The sequence below is a fragment of the Oryctolagus cuniculus genome, chromosome 15 (genome assembly GCF_964237555.1).
Source record: "Oryctolagus cuniculus chromosome 15, mOryCun1.1, whole genome shotgun sequence".
NCBI lineage: Eukaryota > Metazoa > Chordata > Mammalia > Lagomorpha > Leporidae > Oryctolagus > Oryctolagus cuniculus.
In genome coordinates, this window is record NC_091446.1 from 70,447,694 (window position 1) to 70,467,427 (window position 19,734).

Here is a 19,734-nt window from a genome sequence, read left to right on the forward strand (position 1 = left end):
CCTCACTCTGTCCTGGAGGCAAAATCCAAGGCCCCAGAACAATGGTGCCCTTAGGGTGTGAAGCCCTTCCAGAAGCTGCTCTGGACCACAGGGGAGGGAGGGGCCTCCCAGGTGAAGATTGTGGGCTCAGCTGCCAGTTTTACTGCTGAGATTTTATTTAAACAAACAAATTTGATTTCAAACAAAACAACAACCAGTGTGTTTTTAAAATGTGTGTTCAAGGTATACACATTGCTGGTCAGAAATACTGGGAACTTTTCCTGTGGAGTTCTAGTGAGTGGCCGGGCTGGGGGTAGGGACCAGATACCCTGGAGCACCTCAGCGATAGATGCTCCCCAGGGAAGTTTTGCTGGGAGCAGAAAGCGCTCTTATCCCCTCTTTGCCTGTTCTGAAGGAAAGAGTTCCAACCAACAGTGTGTTCTCTGTTTGAATTTGGGTTTATACAAAATGCTTTACACCAATTATTCATATAATCAATATGTTTAAAAACACTTATTTATATTTATTTGGAAGGCACAGTTACAGAGAGAGAGAGAGAGGGATCTTCCATCTACTGGTTCACTCCGCAAATGGCAGCAAAGGGCCAGGGCTGGGCCAGGCCGAAGCCAGGAGCTTCTTCCCGGCCTCCCACATGGTGCAGGGGCCCAAGCACTGGGGTCATCCTCTGCTGCTTTCCCAGGGCTAAGCGGGGAGCTGGATGGGAAGTGGAGCAACTGGGACTTGAGCTGGCACCCATATGGCATGCTGGCACTGGAGGCAGAGGCTTAACTTGCCATGAAACAACACCAGCCCTGAATGTATAATTTTTTTTTCCTGGACAGGCAGAGTTAGACAGTGAGAGAGAAACAGAGAGAAAGGTCTTCCTTTTCCGTTGTTTCACCCCCAAAATGGTTGCTGCAGCTATCGCGCTGTGCCAATCCAAAACCAGGAGCCAGGTGCTTTCTCCTGGTCTCCCATGCGGGTGCAGGGCCCAAGCACTTGGGCCATCCTTCACTGCCTTCCCAGTCCACAGCAGAGAGCTGGACTGGAAGAGGGGTAATGGGGACAGAATCCGGTGCCCCAAGTGGGACTAGAACCTGGGGTCCCGGCACTGCAGGTGGAGGATTAGCCAAGTGAGCCTTTGGCCCCGGCCCTATAATACTTTTAAAAAATTTTTGTGGGGGCTGGTGCTGTGGCACAGAGGGTTAATGCCCTACCCTGAAGCATCGGTATCCCATATGGGTGCCATTTTGAGAACCGGCTGCTCCACTTCTGATCCAGCTCTCTGCTATGGCCTGGGAAAGCAGTGGAAGATGGCCCAAGTCCTTGGGCCCCTGCACCCACGTGGGAGACCTGGAAGAAACTCCAGGCTCCTGGCTTGGGATCAGCACAGCTCAGGCATTGCAGCCAATTGGGGAGTGAACCATCAGATGGAAGACCTCAATCTCTCTCTGCCTCTCCTCTCTCTGTGTAACTCTGACTTTCAAATAAATAAATGTGTTTAAAAAAAAACCCACATAGCTCCATTTCACTGCCAAATGCTTAAGATACTTCTTAAAATTTTATTTGAAGATTTATTTTATTATTTGAAAGGCAGAATTACAGAGAGGCAGACAGACAGAGAGGGAGAGAAAGAGAATAGGGAGAGGGTCCTTCCATCTGCTGGTTCACTCTCCAGATGGCTGCAATGACCAGAGCTCTGCCAACCTGAAGCCATGAGCTCCTTCCAGATCTCCCATGTGGGTGCAGGGGCCCAAGGACTTGGGCCATCATCTGCTTTCCCAGGCTGTGGCAGAGAGCTGGATCAGAACCAGTGTCCATATGGGATGCCAGCAATGCAGGCAGCAGCTTTACCTGCTACTCCACCGTGCCAGCCCAATCCAGCACTTCTTACTGGCACTTCTCTGTCATGCTGTCCCCCACAGTCCTGCTCTAGTAGCTACTTGGTGTGCAGGTGTGCTCTGGGATCAGAGGCTAGAGAAAGCTGAAGGAAGGGGAGTCGAGGAGAACAGCAACGGGCTTTCGGGGTTTGTGTATTTGGAGGTTTGGTGGCTGACTTCCTGACCCTTTCCTCAGCTCTGCTCTCGCTCTCCCCCCTTCTCTCTCCCTCTCTCCCTCTCCCCCCTCTCCCTTTTTGTCTCTCCCTCTCTCCCCATCTCCTTATCTCTCCTTCTTCTCTCCCCTGCCCCCTCCCTCTCCCCCTCTCTCCCTCTCTCCCTCTCTGTCTCTCTCCACACGTGCTCATTAGCGATGTCCACACTATATTTTGAATGTCACAGTTTCTGTGATGAAGTGTCTCCGGTTTTGCCTTAGATAGTCTATAGTATGTTCAGATTGACCTTTTTAAAAAGATTTATTTAAAAGACAGAGTGACAGAGAGAGAGACACACAGAGAACTGCCATTCTCTGGTTCACTCCCCAAATGGTTGCAATGGCCAGGGCTGGGCCAGGCAGAAGCCAGGAGCATGGAACTCCATCTGGGTCTCCCACATGGGTGGTGGGGGCACAAGCACTTGGCCAGTTTCCACTGCTTTCCCAGGGGATTCAGCGGGGGGCTGGACTGGTAGAGCAGATGGACTCAAATCATTGCTCATGTGGGATGCTGATGTCCTCAGGGGTAACTTAACATACTGCAGCCCAACCCCCGGCAGCTAGGTTATACCCTTTGAAGCAGACATATGAAGGTTGTGAATTTGGTTTGCAGTCCTTGTAAGTTTTTTCACTTAAATTCTGATTTAAGAAAAACAGGATTGCCTCGTGTCAGTTCTTCTGGTGGCCTCTGCAGTAGAGAACTGTGCCAACGTTGGTTTGTCTGTAAGGTCTGCTCCCCTTCCAGCATCCGGGAGATGAGCACACACCAGAGGACAGGTTTAGACCCTCGGTGCTTTCCTCCCGCTGGCATGTCTGACATGGGTGAAGGAAATGACCTGTAGACTTGGTGTTAAATCTTCAAGTGCCATTTAGTTGATTGACACAGTGGAGGGTATGCCCACTTTCGACTTCATTGCATTGAGCAAAAAAGCCCACGCAGTGATAACAAGCAATAGGGGTACCAGACCTATCCTTGTCAATCCGTGTTAGTCCTTTGACACTTTGCCCCCATATATTTAAATTATTGTTTACCAGACTGTCGTCAGCTGGTTTATTTACATTACCTCAATTACTAGTGTGGCTGAGTGTTTTCCCACCATCTCTATCTTTGTAGTATATCAATTTTCACTAAAGAAAACCTTCTTCACTCCTGTTACCTTTATGACCTAAATACTATCATCTTCTCACCATAAGTTTCAAAAGATATGCCCACAGTCCATTATTCATTTTATTATGACTAGGTAAGAGGGAAGGTATCACCTTTCTAAAATTTTATTCTCTCACAGAGGTCTTTTGTTTTTCTGGATCTTGCTAATATTCTTGTGTTTTCTCTCTCTGTATTTTTCAGGAGACGGTCATGACAACATAGAAACACAACATGGAAGAAGACAAGGAAAAGCACGCCATAAATTTACACCTGAGGAACTGCACATACTGAATCAATCATTTGCAGAGAGTCCTTATCCCGACTATACGACCAAGGAGGAACTGGTCAAAAAACTCCATTGTTCGTTTTACACAATCGAGGTACATAAACTACGTAGATATTTACATGAATATATCTTTGTGGATAATAAGAAAAAAGCAACTAATTATGAAAAAGTATAACAGCATTTCATCACATAAGACAGGGTTGACATTTGGTCCCATTTCTTCATCACATTGTGGATGTGACTATATTAAAGTATAGTATGTGTTATTTTTGATAAAGATTTATTTATTTGAAAGTCAGAGTTACACACAGAGAGAGAAGGAGAGGCAGAGGGAGAGAGCAAGGTCTCCCATCTGCTGGTTCACTCCCCACCTGGCCTCAACAGCCGGAGCTATGTTGATCCGAAGCCAGGATCCAGGAGCTTCTTCTGGGTCTCTCATGTGGGTACAGGGGCCCAAGCACTTGGGCCATCTTCCACTGCTTTCCCAGGCCATAGCAGAGAGCTGGATTGGAATGGAGCAGCCAGGACTTGAACTGGTGCCCATATGGAATGCCAGTTCTGCAGGTGGCAGCTTTACCTACTATGCCACAGTGCTGGCCCCAATTACTCTCATTTTACAAAGGAGAAAAAGTAAAGAGTAGAGGTTCCACAAAACACTTAGGGTAAGGTATGAAGTAATACTGCTAAGTTATGGCAGACGCTTGCTTGTTTTGGGTATGGCCTTTGAAGAAAATGACATTTAGAATATGATTTAGAATACGTTGAATTAGGAATTCATTCTGGAAAAGCAGTTGGAGTAAAATAAGCAAGCTAAGAGAATGTATTTTGAGAACAGCTGCTTCATGTCTAAATGCAGAGGGTGCAAATAGGTTGGTAGAAGATTTGGAAAAGTAGGGATTTGCTCATACATAAGGACCCGTGCCTCCTGTGAAGGCAGATGGGAATCCAGAATTGTGCACAATTACATGATTTTAATTATTATAAATGTATATTTATATATACATTTACATATCATATTTACTGTAAATGCATTCTCGTATTATAAATATAATAACACAGGAAGCCCCAGGAAAGCGTGCTTGCATTTTTCATGTCTTACTCAAGGTCACGAAGCAAATCAGTGATGACACTGATCCTAAGATGAACTACAAAATTCTCCTACATTGGCGAATATATAGGCTCGAAAGTAATTTCTGTTTCGTTTCTTTTTTAGAACTGGTTCCAAAATAAAAGAGCCAGACTACCAGCCAAGAAGAGACGCAAAGTGCTTGAAGCCAGGATGCCGTATGCACTCCCTGTCCGAGGTCCCCCAGGTGTAAGCCTGCAGAATTCCCAGGAGTGGTCTCCCAACGCTGCCCAGGCGGCTGTGCTGGACAGAGCTGTCTACTCCACTCCACGTGCCCAGGATTGGTCTCCCAACGCTGCCCAGGCATCTGTGCTGGGCGGAGCTGTTTGCTCCACTCCACCCACATGGGAGGTTCCCAGCCCGCTCTACGGCTCCTGGGATTCTGGGGTTCGAGGTGCTCAAGAGGCACCGAGCTATGCTCTGGAGAATCAAGGGAACGTAGGAGGTGGATCTTTTCCCCGTGGCGTTCCAGGAGCAAGGTTTATTCATCCTTTTTCATCCGCACCGTATTTTGGGAGGTCCAGGTCAGAGATGAGGGTCATGCAGCCTGATTGGCCTTCCCTGCTACCCGGTGTTCCCAGTGCTCAGGGAGCGATGCAACAGCTGCAGGAGCAGAAGAGCTCTCTTCGTTACCCACCATGTGAAGAATGGCAGCAGAATGGCTGGGGAACGCACCCTCAGCAGCCCCAGCAGCCTCCGGATTACTGGCAGGAGCTGCCCTCCCAGGACCAGTTTCCAATGCAGCAGAATCACAACAGCGCAGAGAACAGGGTGCCTTTTCCTCTGTCCCAGCAGCAGCCTGGAGATCGTCAAGGTGATGGAGAGCTCATGTTCTTGCAGGTGTTCAGCACAGCTCTGCGGGTACTCAGTTCTACAACAGAACCTCACGAGCAAGATACGCAGCAAGAAGGTGCCCGAGATGCCCAGTTCTGAAATCCAGGACATTTTGAAAGAGGAACACACCGGTGCCAACTTCTGGGACTAGAAATGTGGCTGCAGGAAATGGCGTTGGGCTTTTGAGTCAGCAGATGCCTGTGATACTACAATTGTGTACCTGGGAGTTGAAGGTTCTTGAAAGAAAGGAACTAGCTCATAGTGTACATCCTTTGTGTGCGTGGCTGGTTAGGGTTGTGGACGTATTTTCTATCATGTTGGCATTTATATTCTTGAAGGACATTTTGTACTGGTAGTTATTGTAGGGGTTTGTGTCATGTTAAACTAGGATTATAGGAGTTAGTTATGCTACCTTTCTTACTATTTTCTATAATTTTGTACAACACTACACTTAGCCCTTCATTAAACGTTTGGATTTTACAATGACGGCTCTGATAGATTCATTATAGGGAGATTTTGCCTCCTGATCTCATTATCGTTGATTAGAAACTATCATTTCTCCTTGAGTAACTTTTGAGATTATGATTTCTAATACTAAGTTCATTTCATCTAGGGATTTTAATTTACTGCTATAAATTATCTGAAGTACCATTAGGGCTTTCATTCGTAGAGTATTTGTGTATGTAAAATGTGTTATTTTCAAGTTTTAGATTCACATCTTCTAATCTTGGTGTTTAATTGCCAGCTATTTGTCCCTTGGAAGAAAAGTTTGGAGAAAGACCCAGGTTGCATGGACTCCTTTAAATTTCACCATGGGTGCGGTCCCTCGTTTTGAGCAGTGTATGTTGCTGCCTCCAGGGAGGGAGGGAAATGTGAAAAAACAGCTCTCCCCGGGCCGGCGCTGTGGTGAAACGGGTTAACACTCTGGCCTGAGTGCCGGCATCCCATATGGGCACCGGTTTAAAACCCAGCTGCTCCACTTCCGATCCAGCTCTCTGCTACGGCCTGGGAAAGCAGAAGATGGCCCTTGTCCTTGGGCCCCTGCACCTATATGGGAGACACAGAAGAAACTCCTTGCTTCCAGCTTTAGATCTGCACAGTTCCAGCTGTTGCAGCCAACTGGGGAGTGAACCACCAGATGGAAGTCCTCTCTCTCCCTCTCTGACTTTCCTCTCTGTGAAACTCTGACTTTCAAATAAATAAATAAATATGAAAAAAAGCGACATCTCTCCAGAGTCCGGTGCTGTGGTGTAGCGGGTAAAGCTACTACCCCATATGGTTGCCAGTCCAAGTCTCGGCTGTTCCACTTCTGATCTAGCTCCCAGCTAAGGCACCTGGGAGTGTGGTGGAAGATGGTCCAAGTCCTTGGGCCCCTACACCTATGTGTGAGACCCGGAAGAAGCGCCTCATCCTGGTACAGCTCCAGCCATTGCGGCCTTTTGGGGGAGTGAAGCAGTGGATGGAAGACTTCTGTCTGCCTGTCTGTCTCTCTGTCATTCTGCCTTTCAAATAAATACATCTTTAAAAAAAAAAATCTGTAACTCAGAGAGTAGGATTTAGACAACAGGCATGGGCAGGCAGGGGCACAGCATCTAACAATTTATTCTCTTGGCTTGTTTTCCCAAGAATATTCCAAGAAGAGTGATCTTGCAATGCTGCACCCCCAGGGATTGGGCCTCACAGCAAGGAGAGCTGCAAGAGCCCAGCAGGAGTTGGGTTTTGAACACACGATGCGTGCTGCTGTGGGTTGCTTGAGCAGGTAGGGCCCTCTTGCTTCTCTTTTTCCTCTATCCCAGCCACTCCCTCACTCTACAATCCCTCAAAAATGGCTTCTCACAGAGGCAGTAGTTTTAGGGAGTTGTACTTTCCAATCTCCTTGTCACAATAAAGCTCTCCTTTGAACTGCCGTGGGAGACCGATCATTTGTTGACTCCCCAGGCAAATGGACCCCTTTTGTCTGATATATGGAGGGGCAGGGGAGCTGCTCTAGGACTTGATGAGAAGTGTCCACTCCAAGCTAGAGGGGTGGGCATGCGGCCATATTTGTCCTGTAGTTTGGGGCCTTCTCAATACACAGTTGCTCCTTACGCACAGAACCCTGGAAAGCCAGCCAGTCATTTCCTGCGACCTCTTTCAAAGCAGGACTGGGGACCGGAAGTATGCAAGTGTGTCATGTCCAGTCCTGGTCACTTGGTTGTCAGGCACCACCCAGTGACCGCATGTGGCAGCGGGCACCCAGTCTCTGGCCCTAGCACCTTGCATCTGACTGTGCAGAGAAAAGCCCAAGCATTGTTTCTGGTGGGAACTGGGACTTTGTGTCTGGCTATTACAGACCTTCACTCTGTCTGGTGTGTGGAGGCTCCAAGGGGCCCACTGTGCAGTGCAGCACGGTGCAATACTTCCAGCAGGGAGCCAGAATCAGGAACAGCAGGGTGACAGGTGTCAGGGCAGCTGCGGTGTTGACCTGCTGGGGGATTGGGGCAGTTTCTGGTCAGCTCTGTGCCTCCCCTTTAAGGTCTTTGATGTTCCTCTGCGACCTCTGCTGGCCGGTGGTTGTACTGCAGAATTTTCAGGTGACATAGTGTACCTTAGAAATGCATTATTCATTGACTCAGGTGAGATGTGGTAAAAATCAACTCCTAGAGGACATTTCAAAGGTATTTTTAAGTGCTCCGTCTCCACCGAGGTCCCCCTTAGCATGGTGAGCCTGGTTGTCCAATCGCCACCACAGTAGATTCACAGCAGCCACAGACATGCTGATGGTTTCCTCAACACAGACTGTGTGATCCAGACCCACAGGAGAGTCTGGGTGGGGGTGGGGGGCACATCTTCCTCTTTGCATGCCCTTCCTACAATGTCCCAAAGTCACACTGAGCCCCATCGAAGCATCGGGCATGGACGCCTGTGGGGCCACCTCAGGGCTCAGCTCCTGGTCCTCCAGTGGAAAGTAGTTCCTGAGAAGACTTGGCCACTGCCACCCATCCTCAAGGCCACCCCACCTGAGCCGTGCGCCAGAGTGGACCCTGGGTTCGAGTCCCAGCTGCTCCACTTCTGATCCCGCTCCCTCCTAATACGCCTGAGAAAACAGCAGAGGAGGGCCCCTGCATCCTTGTGGGAGACCTGGAAGAAGCTCCTGGCTCTTGGCTTCAGCCTGGCCCAGCACCGGTGATTGCTGCCATTTGGAGAGTGAGCCAGTGGATGGAAGACTTCTTCCTCTGTCTCTGCCTCTGTTGTAACTCTGCTTTTCAAAAAAAGAGAATAAATATTTTTTAAAACCACCTTTCTTTGGACTTTCCATGGACTTGGGCCATCTTCATCTGCTTTTCCAGGCCACAGCAGAGAGCTGGGTCGGAAGTGGAGTATCTGAGACTTGAACCGGCTGCCATATGAGATGTCAGCACTGCAGCCAGAGACTTTACCCGCTATGCCACAGTGCCCTTCCCTCCCACCCCACCCCCCTCCCCCATTCATTTTCCAACAACACTGTGAGTTGCCATTGCTAACCCACTCAAGGCAGCAAGTCAGTGAGGGAGTAGAAGGTTGCCTTTCTGAGCTGAGCCAACCACCTCCTGTTACAGAGAAGGTGAAGGAGTCCAAGAAGGCAAAAGTCCTGCCTGGAGGGAGCACTCATTGGGTCCTTGGGGATGGAACACACAGCCTCAGTGAGGACCGTCCATGCTGGCCGCTGTTTCAATGGCAGTGCCCAAGAAAAGGCAGAATGGAGGATGGCATGGGGGCCGTGAGAACGAGGACATTGTGGTCAACCCACGTGAGAGTCCCAGTGCTCTCCGAGGCTGGACCGTGTGCCCATCTTGTCTCCAAACCACTTTGAGCATCTGGCTGCTTTGAGCTCCATAGCAGGAAGTGGGAGGGGTAAGGAGTGGCTGCTTCTGACCTTCAGGAGCTGGGCCATGCCCTATACCGTGTCCTAGAGCTGAAATCATGTCCTTTCCTCTCTGTTCTTCTCCCCAGGCCATGCTGCTCCTCCTCCTGACCCCACTGTTCCTGCTTGCCCAGCCCCGGGGATGCCTGGAAGAAGAGATGAGGACCTACTCCCAGAGGACAGTGAGCCTGCACCCTGGTCTTGTGTGGCCCAGTGGAAGACAGCCTTCCTGGTCGAGATGGACAGGATGGCAGAGAGGGCCCCCAGGGTGAGAAGGGGGATCCAGGTGGAGCTGGGACCAGGGCTTGTCCTGATGGCAGGGGTGGGCGTTGGAATTGTAACCGATCCAGCGCATCTGGATAGCTTGTGACGGAAAACCCGGAGATGGGATCTTCCTTCCAGGGGGTTGGTTCCCTCTTCTGCAGCACCATGTCCATTCCATCGGCTGGCAAGTGAGCAGCTTTCCTGAGCCCCCAACTGCCTCCCTGTATCACCCAACCCTCCTGGTTCCTCCCCAAGGCCCCAGCTGGCTCCCTCCCTAAGAACAAGCAAATAGTAAATTACCCCAAATAGTTGGTAAATTACTGATATTTAGGGCCCTCTAGAGCCCTTTTCAGATAGCTAACAGGTGTTCATTGACTAAATGATGCCTACGCAGAGTGTTAAATATCTTCAATATTTAATTAAACTTCACCACATGAAAAGTGGGCAAACACTCAGGCCTAATCAAAAGGGTTTTCCCTAACACATTACAGGGGGAGAAGGGAAGCTCACATTTCTTTGCTTGGCCCTATGCTGGGGCATTCAGTGGAGTAGTTCATTTAATCCTCTTAAAGGTCTTACAAGGAATAGGCTAATCTCCCTTGATGGGGAAGGAAACCGATGCAGAAAGGCTAAGCAACAGCCAACCAGAACGTGACAAAGGCATGAGTTTCTTTTATTTTTTTTAAGATTCTTATTTATTTATTTCAAAATCAGAGTTATACAGAGAGAGGAGAGGCAGAGAGAGAGAGAGAGAGAGAGAGAGAGAGAGAGAGAGAGAGAGAGGGAGAAGTCCTCCAGCTGCTGGTTCACTCTCTATTTTCACAATGGCCGGAGCTACACCAACCCGAAGCCAGGAGCCAGGAGCTTCCTCCATGTCTGCCACACAGCTGCAGGGGCCCAAGGACTTGGGCCATCTTCCTCTGCTTTCCCAAACCATTAGCAGGGAGCTGGATGGGAAGTGGAGGAGCCAGGACACTTTGCTAACCCCTGGGGCAAAATTATTTTTTATTTTATTTTTTTAAAGAGTTTTATTTATTTGAGAGGTAGAGTTACAGAGAGAGGCAGATACAGAGAGAGAGAGAGAGAGAGATTCCCTCAGCTGGTACACTCCTCAAAGGCCGCAACGGCCAGAACTAGGCCAGACCAAAGCCAGGAGCCAGAATCTTCTTCTGGGTGTCCCACATGGGTGCAAGGGCCCAAGCACTTGGGTCATCTTCCGCTGCCTTCAGCAGTGACTGCTAAGCCTAGTGGTTACGGTGCCAGTGCCCCATTATGGAGTGCTTGGTTTTGATAACTGACTCTGTTCGCAATTCTAGCTTCTGTTTTTAAATTTTTTTTAATATTTATTTATTTATTTATTTTTGACAGGCAGAGTGGACAGTGAAAGAGACAGACAGAGAGAAAGGTCTTCCTTTGCTGTTGGTTCACCCTCCAATGGCCGCCATGGCCAGCACACTGCAGCCGGCGCATCGCGCTGATCCGAAGCCAGGAGCCAGGTGCTTCTCCTGGTCTCCCATGGGGTGCAGGGCCCAGGCACTTGGGCCATCCTCCACTGCACTCCCAGACCATAGCAGAGAGCTGGCCTGGAAGAGGGGCAACCAGAAGAGAATCCGGCATCCGGATCGGGACTAGGTCCTGGTGTGCCGGCGCTGCAGGCGGAGGACTAGCCTATTGAGCCGTGGCACCAGCCTCTGGCTTCCTGTTAATGCAGACCGTGGGCAGGGAGCGGTGGCAGTAATAGCTTCAGTCACTGGATTCCTGCCACCCATGTGGGCCACCAGGATTGAGTCCCTGCCCTCAGCCACCATCTGACTACTTCTCAAATAAATAAAAATTTAAAAAGATAAAAGCCTCTTCGAAAGACACCAGTGTGGTAGGCCTGGCATTTGGTGCAATGGTTGGGACACTTAGGATAGCGCCATCCCATATGACACTGGTGCTAGGCTTCAAGTCCTGGCTCCACCCTCAGTTCCAGTCTCCTGCTGATGCGGACACTGGGAGGCAAAAGTCGATGGATGGCTCAAGCAGTTGGGTCCCTGCCACCCATGTGGGAGACCCGGACAGGATTCCTGGCTCCCAGTTTCGGCTCAGCCTCGTCCTGGCTGTTGTGGGCATTTGGGGAGTGACCAGCAGATGGAAGATCTTGCCCAAAAGTAATAAACACAAATTTCTAAAAAGAGAGAGAAGCCCGGTCAAAAGACGACAGTATTATTGTGGAATTTGGGGAGGGAAGAGTATGTAATAATGGCTCTTTGGTTATTTTGTTAAAGTGAGTCTTTTAGAGACCCATATTGAAATATTTATGGAAGAAATGCTATGATGTCTTGGATTTACTTGGGGATAATGCAGGCCTGGGATGGGGCTGGGAGAGAGGCGTGGGTGGGTGTAAAAGGTCGATGAGATTGGCTGAGAGTTGCCTGTTGTTGAAGCTGTGTGATGAGAGCGTGAGGATGGATGGTCCGACCATTCTGTTTTTGCGTGCACGGGGGTACTTCACAAAGTTCGTGGAAAATGGAAATGAAAAGATAAATTTATTTGCGTGCAAAAAATTTTGAATTCTGCAGGTTTTTTTTTTTTAATTTTTTTTGACAGACAGAGTGGACAGTGAGAGAGAGACACAGAGAGAAAGGTCTTCCTTTGCCGTTGGTTCACCCCCCAATGGCTGCCACGGCCGGCACACTGCGGCCGGCGCACCGCACTGATCCAAAGGCAGGAGCCAGGTGCTTCTCCTGGTCTCCCATGGGGTGCAGGGCCCAAGGACTTGGGCCATCCTCCACTGCACTCCCGGGCCACAGCAGAGAGCTGGCCTGGAAGAGGGGTAACCGAGACAGAATCCGGCGCCCTGACCGGGACTAGAACCCTGTGTGCCAGCGCTGCAAGGTGGAGGATTAGCCTAGTGAGCCGCGGCGCCGGCCAGGTTTTTTTTTTAATACACATTTTCCATGACCTTTTTGAAGGCTCCTTGTATGGTCTGGAATGTTCCATTCTAAAAGCCAATTGTCTGATGGGATTGTTGGCAAAAACACACTCGTGGGCGGAGTGCACCCACATAAAATGCTCAGAACTAGCGGGGAGGAGGAGGTGTGAGAGACCCCACTGGGGCAGGTCTGGAGGTGGCCGTGGTGAAGGGAAGCCATGCTGTGACTCATTTGTCTCATTTGGAGCTGGGGTGCGCAGCCTGTAGGGGAGACTTCCAAGGAGCGGGAAGAGCTGTTCTCACCCGCAGGGTGGGCAGCTGGGGGGAGGAGGGGCCTCCTTGGTGTGAGTCCGGGTATGTACACACCTCTGCAGCTGTGCCCAAGAGCCTCTCACTCATCTGTTCCCTGGAGCCACACCTGTCCGCCCAAGCCCCCATAGCCCTCCCGCTCATACCCTGTCCCCGGCTTAGCAACCCTGCCGGTCAAGTGGGGATCAGCTGGCTTTGGCAGTCTCCCACAACGTGAATTCATTCCTCTTCTTCGGCTGAAAACACCCTGTGCTCTGTGTGTCTGTGATGAGCTCTAACTTGGCCGCCAAACTCCTCCAGGGAAAAGGCCGGGCCGAGGCACAGCCGAACCCCTCACATCTGCACAGAACTGCGCGCTGAGCACCCAGGTGCAACTGCCGATGAGCTCAGCCAGGCCCCAGGAGGTCATCTGAGAGAGAAGGCTTGGAACAGGGCCCTAACTTGCCAGCCTGCCAGCAGCCCCTTCCCCAGACACCTCCCCTTCCCCGGGGAGCCCCCCCAGCACTGGCTGGGAGGCATTACACAGCCTCTCACTGCAGGGTGGGGAGCAGCTGTCCTCTCCTCTCTCAGCCTCTGCTGTCTCAGCGTGCGGGTGGCCGCGTGGCGCCCCCTCCCAGCTGTGGCTCCCCCAGGAGGCTCCCTGGGCTTCCGGAGCCTGCTGAGAAGCCTCAGGGAGGAGCTCCCAGGACAGAGACGGAGAAAGGAAAGGAGAGGTTGCTTCTTGGACCAGAAATTCCAGCAAGACCTTAACTGGGGGCCTTCCCCATGCACGTGCGTGCACACACACGAGGCTGTCAGGAAACAAGAGGAATGGCAGCGGCGGAAGGATTACTAGGACGGACCCTGAGCAGCTAAGCCCGAGGCTCCCCAGCCTCCCCTCCCCACCCCGGACCTCCCTGGTGCTGGGTTGTTTCTGCCCTGGCTCCTGATGTACTCCCTGGACAGTGGCCACGGGTGGAGGAGCAGCACTGGGCGCTGGTGAGGGAAGACTGCAGGGCGGAGCCCAGGGGCCGGGGTCGGGGGGAGGCGCCGGGCTGGCTGCCCCAGTTTGAGACGTGGCCTGGGTCCTGTCCTCTGCGGCTCCCCTCCTGCTTCCAGGTCTTAGGGGGAGATCTTTTGTGTCTGGGACCCGGCCAGTAAGAATATGCCCGCAACGTAAAAGATTTCTGTGTGCTGGGTGCGATCTGAAAGGTGCCGGGAGACCTCGGCATCACCAGTCACGCCCTGCGCTGGCCAGCAGCTCTGGCCACCTGGGGCCTACTTCCCGTTGACCGCATTTGATGTCATAGGATAATAGCACTCACCACATCCACTGTCTGCATAAACACTTGTGATTTGATCCAAACCATCAGTGTCATTTTGAAGCATATTCAAATGATTGCATGACAAACTCCAATCTACAGACAGCTGTCCTGGCTGAAGCTGGAGGAGGAGGCTTAAGCCTCCCACGGGCGAGCTGGGACGTGGAGGAGCATTTGTGTTGCGTTTTCTGGGGGAGGGAAGGGGTCCCTCCCTTGTGTCACTTTCTAGACCTGCTACGAGCCTTGCAGACTGCTCTGAGCGCTTATGGATGTCACTCCAGCACAGTGAGTGTCTGCTGTGCCGATGTTTTACTCAGGGCACGAGAAAGCTGTCCTGACGAAGAGTCTGCCTCGGTTACCTGCATTAGTTTCCCTTCCGTCAATGCAGGGGCAGATCAGCTGGTGGCCGGGGCTGCTGAGGCAGTTTGCACTCTGAACATACAGGAAACCTAGGGTACTTAGTGAGGGAGTGAGAGAGCGAGAGAGCAAGCTGGTTTACTCTTGGCCAGCGATGGTCAGGGCTGGACCAGGCTGAAACCAGGAGCCAGGAACTCAATCGAGGCCTCTCACCTGAATGGCAGGGACCCAATTTCTTGAGCCATCCCCTGCTGCCTCCCAGGGTGTGCATTAGAGGAAGCTGGAATCGGGAACAGAACCCAGCCCCTCTGGTATGGGACACAGGCATCTGAGCAGCTAGGCCAGACACCTGCCCTAAACATTCATCTTAATCCACTGAACGAGTTACAGTGAGTTACAATGTAGTAAAACACTTCAAAAACCACAGGATTGCGCCACGGCTCACTAGGCTAATCCTCTGCCTGCGGCGCCAACACACCGGGTTCTAGTCCCGCTTGGGGCGCCGGGTTCTGTCTCAGTTGCTCCTCTTCCAGGCCAGCTCTCTGCTGTGGCCCGGGAGTGCAGTGGAGGATGGCCCAAGTGCTTGGGCCCTGCACCCGCATGGGAGACCGGGAGGAAGCGCCTGGTTCCTGGCTTCGGATTGGCGCAGCGTGCTGGCTGTAGCAGCCATTTGGAGGCTGAACTAGCAGAGGGAAGACCTTTCTCTCTGTCTCTCTTCTTCTCTAACTCTGCCTGTCAAAACAAACAAACAAACAAAACAAAACAAACAAAAAACACTGCAGGATGCTGCCTGTGTGTGTGTGTGTGTGTGTGTATGGATTTTGGTGGATCTGTATATATATACATATACATACATATAGATATTCACCAAAGTGTCTTTGAGTAGTTTACTCCTCACTATACCCATTTTTGTAAGAAATACCACAATCCTCACCATAGGCCACTGCATCATCCTCTTTCACCCAAAACAAAAGCAGAATCCTGATTTTGGTCCCTGGGGACCTGGATGGTGCTGGACCCTGACAGCTTCCCCAGTGGAACCTGAGACACTCATGGGAATGGCTACACTAGTTAAAAGATCTAGGATCTCAGGATTTAAGATCCCTCTGATAGCAAAATAGGAGCTCAATTAAAGCTGTACCTTCAAAAAAGGTCTCAAGAAACACACAATCCATTTTACTTCACTTAATATGTAAGGAGCATGTACAAATCAATAAGAAAAAATCCCAATGCACAAAAGAAGAAAACTAAGACAATTAGTGAGAATTAATAGAAATGACCAGTATGCCTTTAATTAAAAAAAAAACATTTTAACACCAGAGTCAGCACTGTGGTGTAGCAGGTAAAGTTGCTGCCTGCAGGGCTGGCATCCCGTATAGGCACCGGTTCGAGTCCTGACTGCTCCACTTACCATCCAGCTCTCTGCGGTGGCCTGGGAAAGCAGCAGAAGATGGCCCAAATTCTTGGGCCCCTGCACCTGTATGGGAGACCTGGAGGAAGCTCCTGGTTCCTAGCTTCAGATCGGCACAGCTCCAGCCATTGCAGCCAATTGGGGAGTGAACCAGCAGATGGAAGACCTCTCTCTCGCTCTCTCTCTCTCTCATTCTCTCTGCCTCTCCTTCTCTCTCTGTGCAACTCTTTCAAATAAATAAATAAATAAATAAATAAGTAAATAAATAAAGCTTAAAAAAGTTCAATTCCAGTAACAATCAAAGAGATACAAATAAAAATAATAAAGACTCTAAAGTATTCTCACAAAAAACTCCAGGAGCTGGCACTGTGGTGCAGAGGGTTAAGCAGTCACTTACAATGCTAGCATCCCAAACCAGAGGGCCACTATGAGTTGTAGCTACTCCACTTTTCTTCTTCTTCTTCTCTTCCCCTTCTTCTTCTTTTTGTTTTTTTTTTTTTTTTGCAATTTATTTAGTTTATTTTTTATTTTATTTTTATTATTATTTTTTTGACAGGCAGAGTGGACAGTGAGAGAGAAGACAGAGAGAAAGGTCTTCTTTTTTTCCGTTGGTTCACCCCCCAATGGCCGCTGCAGCTGGCGCACCGCGCTGATCCAAAGGCAGGAGCCAGGTGCTTCTCCTGGTCTCCCATGTGGGCGCAGGGCCCAAGCACTTGGGCCATCCTCCACTGCACTCCCTGGCCACAGCAGAGAGCTGGCCTGGAAGAGGGGCAACCAGGACAGAATCCTGCACCCCAACTGGGACTAGAACCCTGTGTGCCAGCGCCGTAGGTGGAGGATTAGCCTAGTGAGCCGCGGTGCCGGCCTCTTCTTCTAAGAATTATTTTATTTGAAAGAGTTACAGAGAGAGGTCTTCCATTCCACCGGTTCACTCCCCAAATGACCACAACAGCCAGGGCTGAACTGATCCAAAGCCAGGAGCTTCTTCTGAGTCTCCCATGTGGGTGCAGGGGCCCAAGGACTTGGGCCATCTTCTACTGCTTTTCCAGGTCATAGCAGACAGCTGGATTGGAAGTGGAGCATCTGGGATTTGAACCAGCACCCATATGGGATGCTGGTGCCACAGGCTGGGGCTTTAACCTGCTGCGCCACAGTGCTGGCCCCTAGCTGCTCCACTTCTAATATAGCTACCTGTTTATACACCTGAGAAGGCAGTGAAGAACCTGCCCGGATCAAGGTGCAGCTATTTTAGACTAGGCCTGACCGGGCCCTGGACCCTAAGCTAAAAGCTCCTAAAAAAGGAGAAATAAACTCTCCTTGTGATAAGCTCCCCTAGCAACAGCCAATCAGCAGATAGCAGGGAAATCTCTAAAGTTCCAGGTGTCTTTTCAGGCAGTTAAGGTGACTGATTATATCCCGAGACCCTGCAGTTTGGCAGGTTCACCCTAGCGGCTCGGACCCTAGACTTTAGCCAATCATTTTAAAAAGCTCAACCCCAAAGCCATCTAACCACCTTTACCAGGTCCATTCCCACCACTGGACGCACTAATCAGCTTAAGAGAGGTTCTTTGAATTTCCCACGGGATGAGATGATTTGCTGAATGGTGCTATAATGTATAGCATGTCTCTGAAAACCCTATATAAACCCCGCAAAGGAAACGGGATGGGTCCTTGTCAGAAGACTGCTGGGACAGTTGGAGGTGTGGACCCTAGCCTGGGCCAGAACAATAAACCTCTTTGCTTTTGCATCACCACATCTCTCGTTGGGTTAACTGAGTCCGATCCGACACCGGTCTAACAGCAGCAAAGGATGGTCCAAGTCCTTCAGCCCTGGCCACCTACGTAGGAGACTGAAGGAGTTCTAGGCTCTTGACTTCAGCCTGGCTCAGCCCCAGCTGCGGTTGTGGCCATTTGGGGAGTGAACTAGCATATGGAAGATCTTTCTGTCCGTTTGTCTGTCTCTCTCTCCTTTTCTGTTGTTCTGCCTTTCAAATGAATGAATGAATGAATGATAAACAAACAAATGAAAACTCTTTTTGGATTAGTTCCAGCTTCTAGATTTAGCTATAAGTTAGAAAATACAAGGGGCAGACTAACACTTAAATGACCACATGGGGTTGCAATTAGCCAAGTCTATGTGGAGAAATTTACAGGACAAACTTAGCTTCTTCAACAAATGGATTTTAAGGAAAAAGGATGGAGTGAGAACTTACTTATTTAAACAGACTTAACAGACATATTACCAAACGCAAACCTTATTTGAACCAAACAAATGAAATGCTAAAATATATAGCACAACCAGAATGCTTTTGAATATTGATTAAGTATTTGATGATACTAAGGAATTATCATCCATTTTTGGAGTGATAATGGTAGTGCAGTTATGTTCATTACAAGAGTACTGATCTTTTAGAAATACACAAAGACATATTTATAGATGAAAATATGTGTGCCTGAATTTCCTTTATAATATCTAAGGGAAATGAGACAGAGTAGAGATTATACAAGTTGGGAGGCCCTTACCTAAATGCTTGGGGTTGGAATTACATTGTGGCCATTTGAGGAATGAACCAGCAGATGGAAGATCTCTCTCCTTGCCTTTCCCTCCCTCTCTCTGCAACTTTGACTTTCAAATAAGTAAATAAATCTTTTTTAAAAATTACAGATTTTTGGAGGATTTCAGATTTTCAGATTAGGAATGCTCAACCTGAATTGTACTTGTTGAAACAGGGTTGGCAGATCCATTATACTGTTCTATTTTTTGTAGTACATTTTTTAAAAAAATTATTTATTTTTTGAGAGGTAGAGATACAGTCAGAGAGAGACAGAGAGAAAGTTCTTCCATCCACTGGTTCACTCCCTAAATGGCCACAATGGCTGGAGCCGAGACCATTCAAAGCCAGGAGCCAGGAGCTTCCTCCGGGTCTCCCATGCAGGTGCAGGGGCCCAAGCACTTGGGCCATCTTCTACTACTTTCTCAGGTGCATTAGCAGAGTGCTGGATTAGAAGAGATGCAGCCAGGACAAGAATAGGCTCCATATGGGACGCAGGCACCGCAGGCAGAAGATTACCTTACTACACGGTAGCATCAGTATATTGTGCAGTATATTTTTGAATCAAAAATTTTTTTGTAGGGGCCAGTGTTGTGGTGCAGTAGGTTAATCCTCTGCCTGCATCCCTATGGGCGCCGGTTCTAGTCCCGCCTGCTCCTCTTCTGATCCAGCTCAATGCTATGGCCTGGGAAAGCAGTAGAAGATGACCCAAGCGCTTGGGCCCCTGCACCCATGTGGGAGACTGGGAGGAAGCACCTGGCTCCTGGCTTCAGATCAGCACAGCTCCGGCTGTTGCGGACATCTGGGGTGTGAACCAACGGAAGGAAGACCTTTCTCTCGGTCTCTCCCTCTCACTGTCTATAACTCTACCTTTCAATAAATAAATAAATAAATAAATAAAATCTTTTAGAAAATTTTATAAACAAAAGTTAAGAAAAAAAATGGATATTATCTTCAACCTGAAGGTTATACACAAAATGTGTGAATAGAGGAGTGAGCGGTGTGGTCCAGTGGTTAAGCCACTGCCTCCTGTATGGAAGTGCCAGTTTGAGTACTGGTTACTCCACTTCTGGTCCAGCTCCCTGCTGATGCTCTTGGGAAGCAACAGATGAGGGTTCAAGCACTTTATTCCTGCTACCTATGTGGGAGACCTGGATGGAATTCCAAGTTTATAGCTTCAACCCAGCGCAGTCCGGATTCTTGCAGGCCTGGGGAGTGAACCAGCTGATGGAAGATTCTTTCTCTCTCTCTCTCTCTGTCTCTCTCTCTCTCTCCTC

The 19,734-nt window shown here is 49.6% G+C and overlaps 1 long non-coding RNA gene across 1 annotated transcript in view; it reads right to left on the minus strand.

Moving 5' to 3' along the window:
• Positions 1-3,280: 3,280 nt before the first annotated feature.
• Positions 3,281-19,734, minus strand: part of LOC138845396 (uncharacterized) — a 30,323-nt gene continuing 13,869 nt past the window's right edge. Inside the window, exon 2 of the long non-coding RNA XR_011382474.1 lies at positions 3,281-8,701. This is a non-coding gene — a long non-coding RNA (uncharacterized lncRNA). The remainder of the gene's footprint in view (positions 8,702-19,734) is intronic.